This window comes from Arvicanthis niloticus, chromosome 18, assembly GCF_011762505.2.
Source record: "Arvicanthis niloticus isolate mArvNil1 chromosome 18, mArvNil1.pat.X, whole genome shotgun sequence".
NCBI classification, from domain to species: domain Eukaryota; kingdom Metazoa; phylum Chordata; class Mammalia; order Rodentia; family Muridae; genus Arvicanthis; species Arvicanthis niloticus.
In genome coordinates, this window is record NC_047675.1 from 14,504,685 (window position 1) to 14,522,502 (window position 17,818).

Below are 17,818 nucleotides of genomic sequence, written 5' to 3' on the forward strand. Positions count from 1 at the left end.
TGAGATGGTTGGATTATACACGATCCTTGACCTACTGTGATGTGACTTAAAACTTTTCCAGATTTATGATGGTAGAACGGTGATGCACATTCAGAAGAAGTTCCCTGGAATTTTGACGTCTGGCCCTCTCTAGGGCCATGAGATTGTGAAAGCACATATCCAACCCTCTGCAGCGTGCTCTGCTCTCTGTCAGTGGGTTCGGATGCTGTGGTTCTCTTTTTGCATCGCTTGTCTAGGAAACACCCATCTCTGAGTACGAATGAGACCATCAGCTCCTAGAAAGCCAGCTCTGCCTTACTCGATTTTGCCCAGGTGTAAGTTAATGTGAGCCTTCTGGGCAATGGAAGCCAGGCTAGGCTATGATGTTTGGTAGGTAGCTATAGCAAATGTATTTTTGATTGTGTTTTCAACTTATCATGGCTATAACCAGGTAACTCCATCGCAGCTATAATCTGCCTCCTGTCTCTTCTGCCTTAACCCATTCTAGGTTTGGCTCCAAAGTCGCATTAACAGCTGGTGGCTTTTTGCCTGTGTGGCTCCTAGGCTCTTCTGCTCTTATCAGGGCTCTGGCCCCTGTTGTGCTCACCCCAGCTATTGGCTTGGCACAGCAGGAACAGAGTTCCATCAACTGAGGATGTTTACAGGGGCGGGCAGATAAGTTTTCAGGCTTCCCTCAAAATGATTGTAGAGCCAGTGGAGGAAAGATGTGTGCAGTGAAGTCTGAGTTTCCTGCAACCATTCTCTAGGTACTTGGTAGAATACATCATTTTCTTTTCTGTTTAATTTTTTATTGGATATTTTATTTATTTACATTTCAGATGTTATCCCCCTTCCCCATTTCCCCATTTCCCCCATCCCATTCTCCTCCCTCCTGCTTCTGTGAGGGTGTGCCTCTACTCTCCCACCTCCCTGCCCTCTAATTCCCCCCACACACTGGGGCATCCAGCCTTCACATGACCAAGGACCTCCTCTCCCACCTATGTCCAACAAAGCCATCCTCCCCTACATATACAGCTAGAGCCATGGGTCTCTCCCAATGGGTCCCTCCCTGAAAAGCTGAGTGTGATGTCAGGAGCTGGAGATGCTGAAGTCAGAGGTCAGGTGCAAGCCCTGGATCCTCACTATTAGTGTGCAAAAGTGTTTCCTCCACTGTGAAATAAACATAACACCATCAGCATACTTCGAGGAGCTGGCAGAATGTACTGCCTTGGAATTTCTGGGACCGAATAAACTCAGAAGGCACAGTGTCCAGTCAGTGGCACAGAGGACGGATCCTTTGGCCTGGGAAGGGAAAGGGCAGACACAGGGAACAAGATGGGGGTGCGACAGCCTAGGCAGGGAGAGGCCGGAGCCAGGCGTGGTGCTTGGCCTCCCGGGGCCTGTGGGTGGCTGTAGGGCTGGCGGGCTGGAAGCTGGGACATGCTCCGCTGCGGGCCTGGCCGATTTAGACACTCAGCTCTAATTGCGCCGAGCTGAGCCCTGGCACCCTCGCCGAGAGGATGTGCCTCGCTGTCGCCAGGCCCAATTGCTCTCACTTATCGGGCTTCGCCAGCCCGGTGGGGAAGCACACAGAGGCGCAGGCCATCGATCTGACGCTAGGGATCGGATCGAAGAGAGACCACGGAGACCTCAGCCCCGCGGGATGTGGTCGATGCGCCTCCAGGCTCAGGGAGCCAAGGCACACCTGTCAGCTCGCCACGCCCCCGGGGCCTTGGATGACATGAATGATGTGATGATCAGATGACCCTGGGAATGGGGACCCTGAACTCGGTACCCGCAGTCGCTTATTTTTCTTCCCTCGGGTGTCTGTCATCTTCCTCTTCTCTCTCAGCTCTCTCGACGGTCTTCCTCTCCATCTTTGCCTCTCCAGGTTCCTCTTCCCTGGCTCTGACAGTCATTCTTCAACTGCTTGGATTTCAAAACTCCAGCTGCGCGTGCTGCAGCCCCTTTCCTTCCCAGGGCCTGATTCTGAGGTGTCATTGCCAGGTTGGGGGGTTGCAGGGAGATGGGAAACCTCCTCATCCCTTTCTCAGAGAACCAGAGTAAGGCAGCGGCCTTAAGCTGTCAGAACAGCCCCCCCCCCGCAGTCCCCTCCCACAGCCCCCCACTCAATCCCCCAATTCATGTTTCCATTCGAGTGTATACTCAATATGTCTGTCACAGAGAATCATTGCCACTGGTAGCTACTGAAATACAAAGGACAGGGGCAAGGAGACCTTATATTGTTTAGATTCCAAAATCCTTCAGCAAATTCCTTCTCTGTTATTTGACAACCCCCCCCCCCCAACCATTCTTCTTCTCTCCCCTCCATACCCTTGTGCAAAACACAGAGCTGTTCGGAACAACCAGCTCCTGGCAGACTCCACCTGAGAATGCCCCCTTCCCCCAAGGACTCCCGCCCTTAGAGCTCAGGACCCAAAGCCTCTGTCTACTCTCTTCAGGGGAAAGAGGTCTGTTACCAAGTGTTTCTCCTGGCAATTAGTGCAGGAGGCTCAGCTCTCCATCTCCTAATGTGTCCCCATTAGGAGCCTTAGAGCACAGCGTTGAAGCTGCTGTCTCTTCTTGGAGTTGGAGCAGCCTTGGGTTCTCCCTGCGTTAGATCAATCTGTTTCATTATCTGCAAACCTTGTGGCTTCACTAGCTGGGAAGGCTGGCTCTGTCAACCCTCAGGGTCACCACTGTGTTCCGCCAGACATTATGGGCTTCTTCCTCATCTTGTCCTAGCTTATTTCCGACTTTGCTTTAAGGAAAAGAAAAGAAAAAGAAAAGAAAAGAAAAGAAAAGAAAAGAAAAGAAAAGAAGAGAAGGAAAAGAAAAACAAAACTTCTAGCATTAGTGGCTAAAATTACACTTGACCAATAAGACCGCCGAGGAGGAGCACAGTCCTCCCTGCCTACTAATTACCAGCTGTTCTACCTCAGCTGTGTCTGCTGAAAGGAGCAAGAGTCTCACTTTTACGAGAGAGCCCCACGGCTGTGTATGGTGGTGTTTACCTGTATCCTCCATATTCCGAGGGCTGAGGCAGGACCACAGCTTCCTGGCCAGTGTAGATTACATAGAAAAATCCTGTTTTTTTTTTTTTTTAAACAAAAGAAAGAAGGAAGGAGAGACACAAAATTACACTTTTGGTTGTGTGTGGGGGGGAAGGGATTCTGTGCCCTACCCCACCCGTATGTGGTCTTTTGAGACACTAGCCTGGAACTTATGACCTTATTGCCTTCGCCTCCGAAGTGTCTGGGTTACATGTACAACCACTCTGACTCTGAAGTCATACTTATTTTTTTTTTAAAAAGTTTATTTTATTGGGTATATTGGTGTTCTGCAGTAGTGTATGTCTGTGTGCCAAGTATGTGTAGAGCCCGCGGAGGCCAGAAGAGGGCACTGGATCCCCCAGGAGTAGATTTACTGATGCTTTTGAGTCACCAAATGGGTGCTGAGAATTGAATCTTAGTCTTCTAGAAGAGCAGCTAGGGCTTTTAAACCACTGAGCCATCACTCCAGCCCCCATGCTGTGGTGTTCTTGGAGCCTACTGAGATTATAGACGCATTGCTAGATACTCATAGAACAGCTTCACATGATTAAGGAAAGGCCTTGCTTTTGCATGACAGTGTACATTCAACAGTCACAAAGTTGTCAGTGTGTGGTATGGGGTGGCTCCTGCTTGTAACCCCAACACTCAAGAGGTAGAGTTAGGAGGATAGCTGCAACTTCAATGCTAGCCCAGGTTACATAGTTCCAGGCTAAACCAGGATACTCTGTGAGACCGTGTTTTAAGAACTAAGAAAGAAAATTGTCACAAAACCCAGATGTCTCCCCAAGAGCTTCTGATAGCATTGCTCCGTGACTCAGCTGCAGGTAGGGATTCATCCACACCACTGAGGAAATATGCTCCTCCCTCAAATGTAAATGAAACACATAGTTTGTAGAGCTGTGGGGATTCATGTTTCTGGTCAATTTTGCATCTACTTTGTGATTAGCAACATTATACTGTGTTGGTGTCTTGGTTGTAAATCATCACTTCATTGAGAGTTTGCACCAAGAATACCTCAGTGTTTACTGAATAATAATTGATTTGTAGGATCAACTGAGGAATCTAATGACAGACAGATGGATAAATAAAGTATAACACACACATACAAACACACATACACACACATATACACACACATATGCACACATTCATACACACATACACATACACACATATACACACATATAAGTACATTTACACACCTACACACAAACACACATACACACATACATACACACATACACACATGTACATACACATATAAGCACACACCTACACACAAACACACATACACATATAAGCACGTACAAACATACACACATACACACATATATGCACGTATGCATACATACATACACACATAGGGTTTTTAGCTATGAAGAAGAATGAAGCTATATTGTTTGCAGGAAAATGGATACAGCTGGAGATAACCATATAAAGTTAACTAACCACCAAGAAACGTGTTTCTACTCATTTGGGGATCCCAGATTTTATAGCTATATAAAATCATGTATGTACATTTGACATGATGTAATAGCTAAATTGTTCAGGAGAAGAAAGGAAACCAGTGCGATGGGGGAGAGGAAGGTAGGGATATGAGGATGCTCAATATAAAATATACACCTGTGGGAAAATGTTCTCACGAAACAGCAGGTACAATGAATATATCCAATGAAGACAATTTTATAAATGGAAGAGAAGTATGTCATTGCTATAGTGGTTTGAGCCTATACTCCCAGTACTCAGAAGGCTGAGTCAGAACTGCTTAAGTTTGAGGCTAGCCTAGAGACCTCCCTGGTGACAGAGTTGAGACTATGCCAAAAAAAAAAAAAAAAAAAAAAAACCCAAACAAAAACCAAATGTGAAACAAAGCAACAACAGAACCCTCATACCTTCTGTAGCTATCTTCTGACATTGTCCATGTGTTTTTATACAATAGAACTCCCACAGGTGGGTCTTGCCATGGCTGGATAATCTGAACATTGAATTCCCCTTAGCATGTGACTACATTTTTCTCTCAAAATGTGTTGATTCAGATGCATCAGTGATAACTCCAGTACACCAAAATGTGCTGGTGTCACACTGAGGAAAGAAAGCAGTGCATTTCCTCCTGGAGTAGTTTGACCAGATGTGAATTCTCTCCTCTCCATTTCTGTAGCTTAAGACTCTGGCTATAATCTGTCTGTTGTGTGAGTCTGATTCTGTGTCTCCATGCCTTGCTAAATACTGTTTGTCTCCTCTGTCTGTACCTAACAAAGGTACAGACATATGGGGACATATGGGGAAGGAATGAGGGACACTTTACAGAAATATTTAACAGGTTGTTGTTTTTCAAAGGATTGAATTTTCTTGACTCTAACTGACCTCAACAATAATAGTATTGCGAACATTACAGTATTTGTTATGTAAGGTTTCTCTTCAACCTATTTGTTGTTTTTAGCATTTATATTACCATAATACATGTGAATGTACACACACACACACACACACACACACACACACACACACACACACATGTATTACTTACTCATGGGTCAGAGGAATGGAAGAGTCCATATCTCAAGATTATAGCATGTATTAGCTTAGGCTGTAAAAGCTGATTACATGGGAAATTCAATGCCAGTAAAGTTGGCTGTTCCATTGTTCTCTTAAAGGCAGGTTAAACAAACAGGCTGGGCACACAGTAGAACAGCAGTCTTAAGTCTTGATGGTCTTAAGGAGTACTGCTGACTCTGGAGGTGAGGTCCAGCAAAAGTTCCAGTTTTCAGAATGTAAGATATTTTCACAACAATATACTGCAATAGCATTTACTCAAACCTACCTTGGAGAACCATTGCTTTCCAATGTTCAGCCTATGGGGTTGTGTTATGGGAGGGCCCCACATTTTCTGGCCAATCAGAATGTTAAATTCCCTAAGCACATGACTAGATATGCACACAAGGACTGCATCTGGTGCTTGGCTTTATGCCGAGCTCCGGGTAGCATCCTGCCACCTGGAAGTGAACACTCTGCTAAGAATGGATCCAGCAACAAAAGGGACAGAGAGGAAGCAGTCTCCAGCATCTTTCTCTGAGTACTGCGTGGGTCTCAGTCTGAGGGGCTTGTCCTCTTATCCTGAATGACTTGGCTGGCAGAGCTTTTGAAGGTCCAAAGTGCAGTAGCCTCATTTTATAGATGAGAAAGTCAAAGGCCCAGAGACCAGGAACTTTAGAAACAACCGGAGCTGGTCTGAGTCTCCTCCCTCCTCTCCCTCTCTCCCTCTCTCCCTCTCCCTCTCCCTCTCCCTCTCCCTCTCCCTCTCCCTCTCCCTCTCCCTCTCCCTCTCCCTCTCCCTCTCCCTCTCCCTCTCCCTCTCCCTCTCCCTCTCCCTCTCCCTCTCCTCTTCCCCTGTCTCTCCCTGTGTCTCTGTCTCTCCCTCTGTCTCTCTCTCTTTCTCTTTTGCAGGAAACTCAGACTATCAAATGTGATGGAGAAAAGGAAGCATAGGAAAGGCTGACTGCCATGATACCTGACAGTTAGACATGAATTACATTAAATTCACCCATTTTTTCCCTCATTACACTGATGGAGTAAGCCCTGCTCCACCCAGGAGCACAGATCGATGACAGCTCCCCAGCTGTATTTCTTCAGTGATGCTCACACCTGTACCCTGACAGACCACTTCCCTTGCTGTCTTGGGGTCTGTTGTCCTTGTGGCTTTTGGAGCCTTTGGGAGAGCTGAGATGCCCCTTCATACTCGTCCTCTCTTATACAATGTGTGACAGCCATATGTTGAAGGCCAAGTATGTGCTGTGCCCAAGCAGTGTGTGTGCAGTAATAAGAGAAAATAGACTCAAATGTTGGAGGTCTCAGGCTGCTGTAAACAGCTGTATAGGCTGCTCACTGCTCAACTCAGGGAGAATCCACAGACATTGCTGTAAATGGCAGACCCTGGCATTATGCAGAGTGGAACAGTACACGGCTCCAAGGGCTCAGGCCAAGATTCTTTTGACCCCGAAACCTGGCTATATGCTTAGCACTGCAGAAGACACAAGAGACTGCCTGAGCCCCAGGGAAGTTTGCTCTATCTCATCTGCATGCCTCTGTGGTCCACTTGCAGGGTCTATCGTCAGAAGGCTGAGTTCCCTGCCTTTAAAGGCACCAAGGGTAGTGCCAGGGGCCCATGAAGTAAGCTTTGCTGCACTCTGCTTAATGCCAAGCTTTCTTAATAATTTCCAGTCAGTGGAAATGGGTGGTTGGAGAAGGAGCTGGAAGGGGCTGTGGAAGAACTGTGCTCAGCCAGTCAGCAGAAACATTATAGTCAGTGCCCCAGCCTGAGGAGCTCGTTCAGCCTCCATGATCTCCGACAAGGTCCCTTTGATTCCCATGTATGGATAGCCTTGTGCCTCTAAGCATGTAGGCCTGCCTGTTTCTGGGCCCTGCATCCTCCCTGTTTGGCCCCTGGTGGGGGGTCTTCTCCCCTAAGTCTTTTTCAAATGCCAAGCGATTTCCTGCATGCATGGATTGCATTTCCCCCTTGAAAGTTTAATCGGAATGCTCAATGTTCAGTTGCCAAGGGCTGTGAACTAATTTCTCTTGTCATTGCCACTTGGTGAAAATGTCATCATTAGTGAAGTCGATATGCTAAAGAAGGGAGAGTAAAGAAGAGGGGTATGAAGGGACATCTTAGCCATCCCTGAGGCTCCAAAAGCCACAGGGGCTACAGACCCCATGATGGCTAAGGGAGTGGTCTGTCAGGGGTACTGGTGTGAGCATCACTGAAGAATACAGCTGGGGAGCTGTCATCGATCTGTGCTCCTGGGTAGATCAGGGCTTATTCCATTGGTCATTGTGCCCTGGGGACAGGCAGCGAAAGCCCTGGGTGACCCCTGTAATGAGAAAAGTTCCTGGATGATGGTTCTGCATTTTGCTAACTCACAGTTCACTCTGTGACCTGGCTTATGTAAGGGTCCTTGCAGCTAGTAGCCTGCAGAGACTGTGGACAGGCAGCCGTGTTGCTTGTTACTGGACAGTGAGAACTCTTCCGCTTGCCAGGGTAGGCTTCAAGCTTACTTCCACCTTCAAACGTGCTTCCTGTCTTGCAGCTGCCAGTCCTGCCATTTCCCTAGCCTCTTTAATTGCTTCAGCATACTGCCTTTCATTTTGTGTGATTTTTCCCCCTTTGCTTTAAATTATGACAATTTAATAAGACCAGAGCAGTGGGGACAGAACCAGTGGCACCTTCCCCCCCCCCCCCCCCCGCTCACCTCTGTCCTTGTCATGTGGGGACTTGGGATATGCTACTAAGCTCCACAATCTGCTTTGGGGAAAACTGGGTTACCAAACACAGCCAGATTTTACACACCTGTAGAAATGTTCTAGACACTCCCATAACTCTTCTTGCCAGGCCTTGTGGATGCTAGCCAGGGTCCTAGCACCGAGCTACAGCCATAATGGCCACAGCCACAGCCCACAGACAGCCCTGTGAGGTGAAGTCTATGGTGTTCACTTTCACATGAGGGTCAGAAAGTGGTCTGTGATTTGTCTCAGGGTCTGCAGTCTAATAAACGGCTGAGCTGGGATTTGAACCTAACACCAGCTGACTATGGTTTTTAAATGTTACTTATATGAGGCTTTTTGCTAGCAGTTATAATGAGATCTGGCTTCTTCCCAAAGCTTGGAATATATGCTAGGATGGGGGACTCTTTGGGCCTCAGTTACTGAGTCTGTGCAATGGGTCCTGATGTTCTTATTGCCTTCTGTGCAGACCAAATTGGAGAGTATATGAGGATGTGTGCTGAGGTTCTGCATTAGCTCCCAGGATGCCAGGAGTGCAGTGTTGTCTCTCCCTTGCTAATTTTGCAACAGAAAAGGTTGACAGCAGCAACAAGGATAGCATCCTCCGTCTTTTCTTCTCTGTCAGCTTTACAAAATGCATCTGATTCCATTACTGCATTAAACCCTCTTAACAACACTGTGAGCAAACAGGGACGAGATTTCTCCCCATTTTAGGTTACAGCAGCTGGGCAAGACCAAGTGACTTCTGTAAGGCCACAGCCACTTCCGGACTCAAGGCCAAGGCTTTAATGTGTTTGAATGTATTTTTCTGTCTCCAAGTTCACTCAGGGTCTGCCTCTGAGAATCAATTTTGCATTGGAGTATTTTAGAAGTGCTCAAAGGAGGGAGAGAGGGATATGTGGAAGGAGGGAGGGAGAGGCAAGGGGAGATATCCAGAGAGGTAGAGGCAGAGACAGAGAGACGGAGGGAAAGAGAGAGCAATGGTACAGGCAGTTTAGAAAATTGTCTTGAAGGAGATACCTAGTATGGGCCTTGGACAAAGAAGAGAAACAGGCAGGCAGAGACACACGACCTCTCAAGGTCATTCCCTGCCCAAGGTCTCTCTGATTTCCAGGATCCAGATGCCATCCTTAATTCTCTCTCCACCTCTCTCATCAGGGACCGAAGGCTCAAAATTAAAAAGTCATCATTTGCCGGAACAAGGCAGCTTTGGGCCCTAGGGCTTGGCCGATGAGGACCACACTTGACGCTGCCTGTTCACAGCCTGCCTGGGCTGTGGGGAAGGAAGAGTCTTTGCCATCTGGCTGCTGAGCCACACTGGTGGGGGAGGTAACAGCACTTGGCTGGGGTCCTTGATGGTGGGGCTCAGGCTGCAACTTGTGACTGGGTTTGTCTTACAGCATAACTCCCCATTTATCTATCTATCTATCTATCTATCTATCTATCTATCTATCTATCTATTTATTTATTTTTACAGATTTTAAAAGATTTTTAATTATGTGTGTGCATATGTGCATGTGTGCACATGTGCTTATGTTCATGCGAGTGCAGGTGCCCTTGGAAGTCAGAGGCTTTGGATATCCCAGAGGCTAGAGTTACAGGGGGGTATGAGCTCCCCAACATGGGTATCAGGAATTCGACTTGGTCCTCTGCAAGGGCAGGGCATATTCTTGAAGTCATTTATTTGCCTATTCATTTATTTATTTTGCTGTTGTGTATGGACATGGTGTGTGTCAAGGAGACACACGGGCACATTGTGTAGAGGTTAGAGGATAACTTTGTGGGGTTGGTTATTTCTTTCTGCCTTTATATAGGAGCACAATAAGCTTTAACTGGCAGAGCCATCTTGCCAGCCCTTGCCACATCTTTTAAATTGCTATTTAACTCACTTTCTAGTTCAGGCCTGAGCCAGGGCCAGGCCTGAAAAGAGTCAGTGAATCTACCTATAGAAGGGAACCGTGTGGCACTCGGGGGTGTGGGGTGGCGTTGCATAGATAAAAAGAAATAAAAATGTGTTTTCAGTCACAGGAAAGAAATTCCTGTTGTTTGTTGTTGTTGTTATTGTTGTTGTTGGTTATTCTGTTTTGTTTTGTTTTCCACCATCATGGTTACCTGAATGGGCCATGTACATTGTGCACTTGAGGGATTCAGAATGAAGTAAGAAGGTGTAGCCTTGACTGAGCTGAAACTTTTTGGCTTGCTAGAACCTGGGTTTAAAATCTCAGACACAAAACAGGAGCCGTGGGCAGAAGACAGATCAGCTCAGATGTTCACAAAGTTCAAGCAGGGAAGACGTGAGGTGAAGTATGCCAAGCAGAACTGTGGGAAGTGGCAAGGAGACCCATCCCAAAGAGGCCACCAATCCTTAGCTCTTCCTTGATCTCATGGAGGGAAGAGACTGCAGATCGACATATCTTTTGGTTTTTCAGGAGAAGTTAGAAACCTGAATTTTAAAAACATATAAATCTCTTAGGCAGTCGACAGTCAATTAAAATGAGTATTTCAGAAACACTGGGAGGGAAGATGCACATGTGACATTTACACTGAATTGGCCTGGCCATCTATAGAGTAGGGGAGGTTTAGTGCGATGGAGAAGGTGAGAAACACAGCTTGGTCAACAAAGGAAGGGCCCAACAATGCCAGAGCTGTGGAGAGAGGAAAGAGCCCATTAGCTTTGCAGAGGAAGACCTGGTGGCTTATAAGACATTTTGCAACAAGTGTTAGGCATAACTGATGTTTGAAATGGAGGTGTCTTAGTTACTTTTCTATTGCAGTGAGAAATACCATGACCAAAGCAAATTATAGAAGAGTTCATGGGGGTTCGTAGTTTCAGAGGGCGAGTCCATGACATCATGGTGGGGAGAGAGGTTGTGGGCACACAGGCAAGCATGACATTAGAGGAGTAATCATTGGGAACTTACATATTGACCCACAAGCATGAGGCAGAGTGATAACTAGGAATGGCATGGGCTTCTAAAACCTCAAAATATACCCTCAGTGACATGCCTTTTCCAAGGAGAATGCACCTATTAATCCCTCCCAAACAGTTCTACCAAGAACTAAGAACTAAGTATTCGAGCATTGAGCCTATGGGGCCATTCTTATTCAAACTATCACCAGAGGGAAGAATATTCTGGTCAAGCTTAGCTAGACGTTATAAATTCCATTACTTCTAATATATGTGTTGCACTAGTGCTGAGAGCCATGTTGACTACTCAGGCCCAGCTCAAGTAGTTTCAGGGAGAACAATTTTAGCAACTAGGCTAGAGAAGAGACAATGTGATATTTTGGCAAAGAATGCAGCTGCTTTCTGCCCTTGTCCTAAAAGTCTGCCTGAGGCTAAATTGAAAGTCTTGGGCTAATTTTGTTGGCAGAAGAGATTTCGAGATGATCTAATATTGATTTTGTCATATGGTTATTAGTAATCACTCTTATGCAATTCTGCAAGGCAAAAGGGCAAACAGGGCAAAAGGAAATACAAAATGTAAAGTTTGGGGAGAAAACGGGCATCAGAAAATTTAATGTCGGAGCCAAGGCTTGTGCTAAAAGGGATAAGGAGAAACAGGAAAATGGAGGGGTGCCCTCAGGGCAAGGCGCCATCAGGCTAATCTTGCAACTTGTGAAAAAAAAAAAAAGGGCCTGAGAAAATTTCTGCTCCTACAAAGCAATATCAAATCAAAGCTGTGGCAGATGTGATTTAAGAAGAGGTAAAGGCATCCCTAGTGTGCAGCAGAACTTGGCAGCACTGGCTATGGAGTTCTGGCTTTAGAGTCATGAAGTATAAACAAGGAAAGGGATTGTAGACTCTTCCTCTTCACTTAAGTACATCTCTGAGGCTGGCGTGTGGCAGGAGAGTCCCTGCACAGAGGTCCTGAGAGACCATTGCACAAGCTGTGGAAGTGAAGCCTGGATTGCCGCCGAAGCCTCGGGATTTTGGAGGTGTCAGAGTCATGGGATGCCTGCCAAGGAGAGATGCTAACAGGGTGTGGAACCAGCCCAAGAGAGAGAAATGTGTTGTAGCCAGCAGAACCAGGAGGGTGAAACTGTCTTAGCCCTTTGACATCAGATTCGGAGCTACAGGATTTGGAGTTTGCTCTGCTGTGCTTTGGTCTTGCTTTTGTCTAGTATTTCCTATAATGTCCCTTTTCTCTTTTTTGGAGTGGTACTGTATATTCTGTGCCATTGTATGTTGAAAGAATATATAATTGGTATTTTTATTTTATAGGGGATTACAATTATTGCCTTCAGTCTCAGATGCACTTTGGACTTTTAAACTTTGGAGACAATAAAAGACTATAAGGATGTTTGAAGTTTAACTAAATGCATTTTTTCATTATGATATGGACATGAATCTGTGGAGGCCAGGGAATGGATGTGCTCGGTTCTCAGTTGGTGAAACTGTTTCAGAAGGCTTAGGAGATGTGGTCTTCTTGGAGGAGGTGTGTCACTAGGGATAGACTTTGTGGTTTCAAAAGCCCACAGCATTCTTAATTAGCTCTCAGTCTTATGCTTATGGATCAAGATATAAACTCTCAGCTACTACTCCAGAGCCATGTCTGCCTGCTTCCTACCATCCTACCATGTTCTCCATGATGATGGTCATGACTCTAGTCCTCTGAAACTGTTAGCCTAAAAGGTGATCTTCTTTCTCTTCCTCCTCCTCCTCCTCCTCCTCTTCCTCCTCCTCCTCCTCCTCCTCCTCCTCTTCCTCCTCCTCCTCCTCCTCTTCCTCCTCCTCCTCCTCCTCCTCCTCCTCCTCCTCCTCCCCCTCCTCCTTCTCTTCTTCTTCTTCTTCTTCTTCTTCTTCTTCTTCTTCTTCTTCTTCTTCTTCTTCTTCTTCTTCTTCTTCACAATTTGAATATTTGTGTGAAGACATCATTAAATAAACACTTATTGGATATTTACAAAATAAAAGTAAAAGGGAAACCCTAAAATATCTGGTTTCTTGGTTTGCCACCACACTTGCAATCCTCTGGATGCATTAGAGTGTATTCTAAGTAACTATAGATGGAAGCTTGTCATCCAAGCCATCAGTAGTGCAAACAAGCATCGGAATATCTGCTTTGGCCTTCATCCTGTATGGTGTTTCTGGAGAACAACATTTACATCTGGGCTGACTATTCAGTCAGCAACCTGCAGGGACATATGCCAAGGAACTGTATTGTCCTTCACACCATGGAACAACCACAGAGGACAGGTCACAGGAATGAGACTGTGTAACAAGCAGTGAGACTCTGCTTCTTTAATGAAACTGTATAGAATGCAGTAAAATCCTTCCTTTCTGTATCTAGATGGCAAGGACCACCACCCATCTTTCATTCCTATTTTCCTTTGTGCCTCAAGAGGAAGTGAACGAAACAGTCACCAGGCCATCTGCAGCAGTATAGGCTTTTCTGGCTGTGCAACTGCAGGATAGAGCATGAGCTATCCACCAAGGCTAGATCCAACCAGTATTTGTGGATCTCCAGGTATGTCATCAAGTACAGAAAGTACATTCTTTCTCCATTTCCCCACTGTTCATTCTGCTACATTGCTATCTGCACTTCCAACTCCCGAGTAGTTAAACCTTATGACTTAGAGAGTTTCAGAACTACTCAAATGCCAGTGCTTTTTAAAATCATTCATATTAGAAAGATAGCCAGGGATGAAGGAAATTACTGGGCTTTTGCCTTTTAGTCTCTTATAAGCCAGGCTTGGAAGGTCTAGTCAGTTAAGGAAAGGGAGTGTTATCTTTTGTCTTCAAGCTGGGAGCCAGCATGCTTATGGGGGCTTTCTAGCTATTGTTGTGTTTAGGCCTTGATGTCAGCTTAAGGACACAGCTTTCCAACTCCACCCCAGACCAGGCACCCAAGCCACCATCTTCCCAGCTGCCCCTGGGCAAAAGAAACTCTTATAAGTTGTCTTATCACAGTGTGGTGGTTTGAATATGCTTGGCCCAGGGAGTGGCACTATTTGGAGGTGTGGCCTTGTTGGAGTAGGTGTGGTCTTGTTGAAGGAAGTGTGTCACTGTGGGGGTGGGGCCTTGAGACCCTCCTCCTAGCTTCCTGAGGATGACAGTCTTTTCCTGTTTGCCTTTGGAACAAGTTGTAGAACTATCAGCTCCTCCTGCACATACCTACCTGGGTGCTGCCATGCTCCCACCTTGATGATAATGAACTGAACCTCTGAACCTGTAAGCCAGTCCCAATTAAATGTTGTTCTTATAAGAGTTGCCTTGGTCATGGTGTCTGTTCACAGCAGTAAAACTCTAACTAAGACATACAGGAATAGAAAAAAAAAAAAAACTAAGACGATATGCCAGGAAAAAACATTATTCTGAAGGAATTTTTATTTGGCTACAGCCTCTAGTTGTTTTAAATTTTTAAATGGTGTATGTGTGTGTGGCTGCCATGGTGCAGAAGACAAATTGTGAAAGTTATTTCTTTCTAATGTGTGGGTCCTGGGGACTAACATCAGGTCATCAGGCTTTGATTCAAGCACCTTTAGCTGTGATCCATCTCTCCAGCCCATTTGTTTTTTGCTTTATAGCTTAGTGACCTCTGCAAGACCATACCAGATCCTCCCCTAGACCCTTAAGCTACAGAGCCCACTTTCATAGAAGAGGTCACATGTGTTTTGAAGAAGAGTTTCAATGTAATCACGCCTTAAACTTCATTGTGTACATAGGCTTGAATCAATTGTTACCAGGAAACTTTTTTTTTCCCCGAATTGTATTGTATTCAGACTAAAGTAAACTGTTTTGTGTAGACTCTAGAAGTTTGGACCAACAGCAGCTGCTGAGTTGAATTGAACTGAATTTCCTGTGCATCCTGTGGACTGACACTCAGCTGGCTGTGGTCTCTGGTTTGCAGAGACCGTTAGAAGACATTGAGAAGTTTCTGAGAAGCTGAGAAAGGAACTGATTATGTAGGGGTGAAATCAACTGGAGTTTGGCCTAAGCTGTTTCCATACAGCTGGACCTTACACAGTGAACTGCAATCTAACAGTGTATAAACAAACAGGAACTTGACAAGAGGACTTTTTACTCTCACACGGCAGAGTTCGAGCCAGTCACAATGCCTACTCACCATCGTGCTTGTGGGCCGTTTCTTTTTCCTATCTGTGAGTACTGACAATGAGTGGGTTTCTCCTGGTGCTGGGTGCTACCTGACTCAGATTTACTCTAAGTGTAACTTATCTGAAGTTTCATAATTAGTAGTCATTATTACTAATTTTAGCACAGGGGAGAGCCATCCCAGGCACAGGGAACATTGCACAGCATAGCTTGAGACAAAACAGCAATCTGGCTTTATCTGGGAAATGCCGTGTCATTTGCTGTGGGTGGAGGTGACAAGTGTCTCGATTACCTACTGTCATATGCTCTACCCAGGACTCTGAGCTTCATCACACAAATCTTGTTCTGGAGCAAAATGAGAGCCGTGTGATGTTCCCAACTGACTTTACAGTTCAGCTCAAGAAACTGGAAATGTGGACAAGATGATTTATCAATTTCTTTATTGGCACGTCAACTGCACATGTTGTTGGGTTTTGGTGTGATAGATCCATGTGTGTCCATGTGTGAGTGCAGGACACACCTTTCTCAACACTCTTGAGTCTCTGGGAATCCTCATTCTACTTCCAGGTCATTTGGCTTTAGCTCCCATTTGTATTAGAAAATATACAGCACCTGATAAGATGATGTGGAAGGTTACACTCTTCTCCAGGTTCCCAGATTGTTTTCAGAATCCTCTGTCTCCTAAGGAGCCCGGGAACAAGTGGAAGTGCTTTCCCATTGGCAGATCTGTAGAGGCAGGTTTCTTATTGTCTGCCTGTGGAATCTCCCATGTGCCTTCATTGCATATCTGGCATGCATTTACTTCATTTATTTACTCGATTGGAAAATATTTATCCAGTACGTTCTCTGTGATGTACAATATTAGATTTTGTGAGTAAAAAGACAGCTGGTCAGGGTGGTTCACCTGTGTGATCCCAGATCCCAGATCAACTTAGGAGGCAGGGGCTGACAGAGGTTTGCTTGGCCCACATAGCAAGCCCCAGCTTCAAAACCAACCAAACAAAAACTGCAAGCAAGCAAACAAAAAGATTAACCCGATGGACACAGCACCTTTTAAATAGATTTACCTGGATAACAATCTAGGGACAAATGCATTGGGAGGGGACTTACAGACACTAGGCATGGGTGACTTGACAACTTTTTCAGAGAAAGGTGACTTTCTTCTGGTGTACTTTTTCAGTTGAGATTAAAAAAAAATAAGCAGGGGTCAACAGTAGAGAGGAGAGTGCACCAAGTGTTCAGAGGAGCGTGGGGCAACCACTGAGAAGGGCCTGTACAGGTGGAAATTGGAAAGGGCAGTCCGGCTGGAGAGAGAGAGGAGGGAGAAGGTAGAGAGAAGCAGGTGGAAGGGAATTAAATGGCATCAACACATAGGTCCCAGAGGAGGTAGGGCTTGTCTTTGGAGCAGCAGGAAGTCTTTGAAAAATGTGGAAATGGCACCTAGCAGGAGTGCTTAGGAAGCCATTCTTGGAGTTGAGAGTGAAGCAGATATAAGTAGTAAGGTTTAATTGTGTAGAAAGAGGTGATCAAAATGGAGAAGTACTTGCTTGATTGTCTATAGCAGAGGGTGGAGAGGGAAGGGTCAAGAAGGACTTTTGATTTGTTTGTAGATGTCCTGACCCACCAAGGGACCAACAACTTCAGAAGCTCTCTTGTCTGTGTAATAATTAGTTTCATAGATTACCAGTGCTTAGTAAGTCTTGGAAAAAACAACAACCCAGATTTACTTGAATATCATTTCTATACTATACAATTCTACCATTTGATTAGCTCGTGTGCAGTGCCCCATTCCCCATGAGCTGGTATTGAACTCAGGGTCTTGCATATACTAAGCTTGTGTTCTGCCATGAACTATACTCCAGCCCTATAGCAGTTCTGTAGATATTGTAAATACAAGTTCTTTATCATATATGTGAGTTGGGGTATTGTCTCAGCTATGTTCCTTTAAAGGAACAAAAGCTTTATTTTGATGGAGCCAAGTTGTCTATTGATGTTCTTGCTATCACATCCAAGAAATGACTGGCTCATTCAAGGCCACTAAGATTTCTACCAACTCACTTCTAGGTATTTTGCTCTTTGAGGTTCTGTATTTAAGTTTTTGGGCCACTTTGGGTTTGTTTCTAAGTGCTGTGACATAGGGGATTTATCTTGTTCTTTTACATGACTATCCAGTTACACTGTTGAAGTCTATTCTTGTGCCATTGAATAGCTATATTACACTGTGTAGGCTTATTCCTGGCCTCAATTCTATATCTTACCATGTATGTGTGTGTATGTGTGTGTGTGTGTGTGTGTGTGTGTGTGTGCGCGTGTGTATTTCATTAGATAATAAAACGTGTATCTTTTTTACACTCAAATGATATGGGTCAAAAGTCTATGTTGTTTACCAGGTTTTTGTAGTAAAGTTAAAGTCAGAAAGAATGAGTTCTCCAACTTTCTTTCTATTTTTTTATTT

At 45.3% G+C, this 17,818-nt stretch overlaps 1 pseudogene; it reads right to left on the bottom strand.

Moving 5' to 3' along the window:
• Nucleotides 1-13,302: 13,302 nt before the first annotated feature.
• Nucleotides 13,303-14,168, bottom strand: LOC117723459 (palmitoyl-protein thioesterase ABHD10, mitochondrial pseudogene; annotated as a pseudogene).
• Between the last annotated feature and the right edge of the window lie 3,650 nt (nucleotides 14,169-17,818).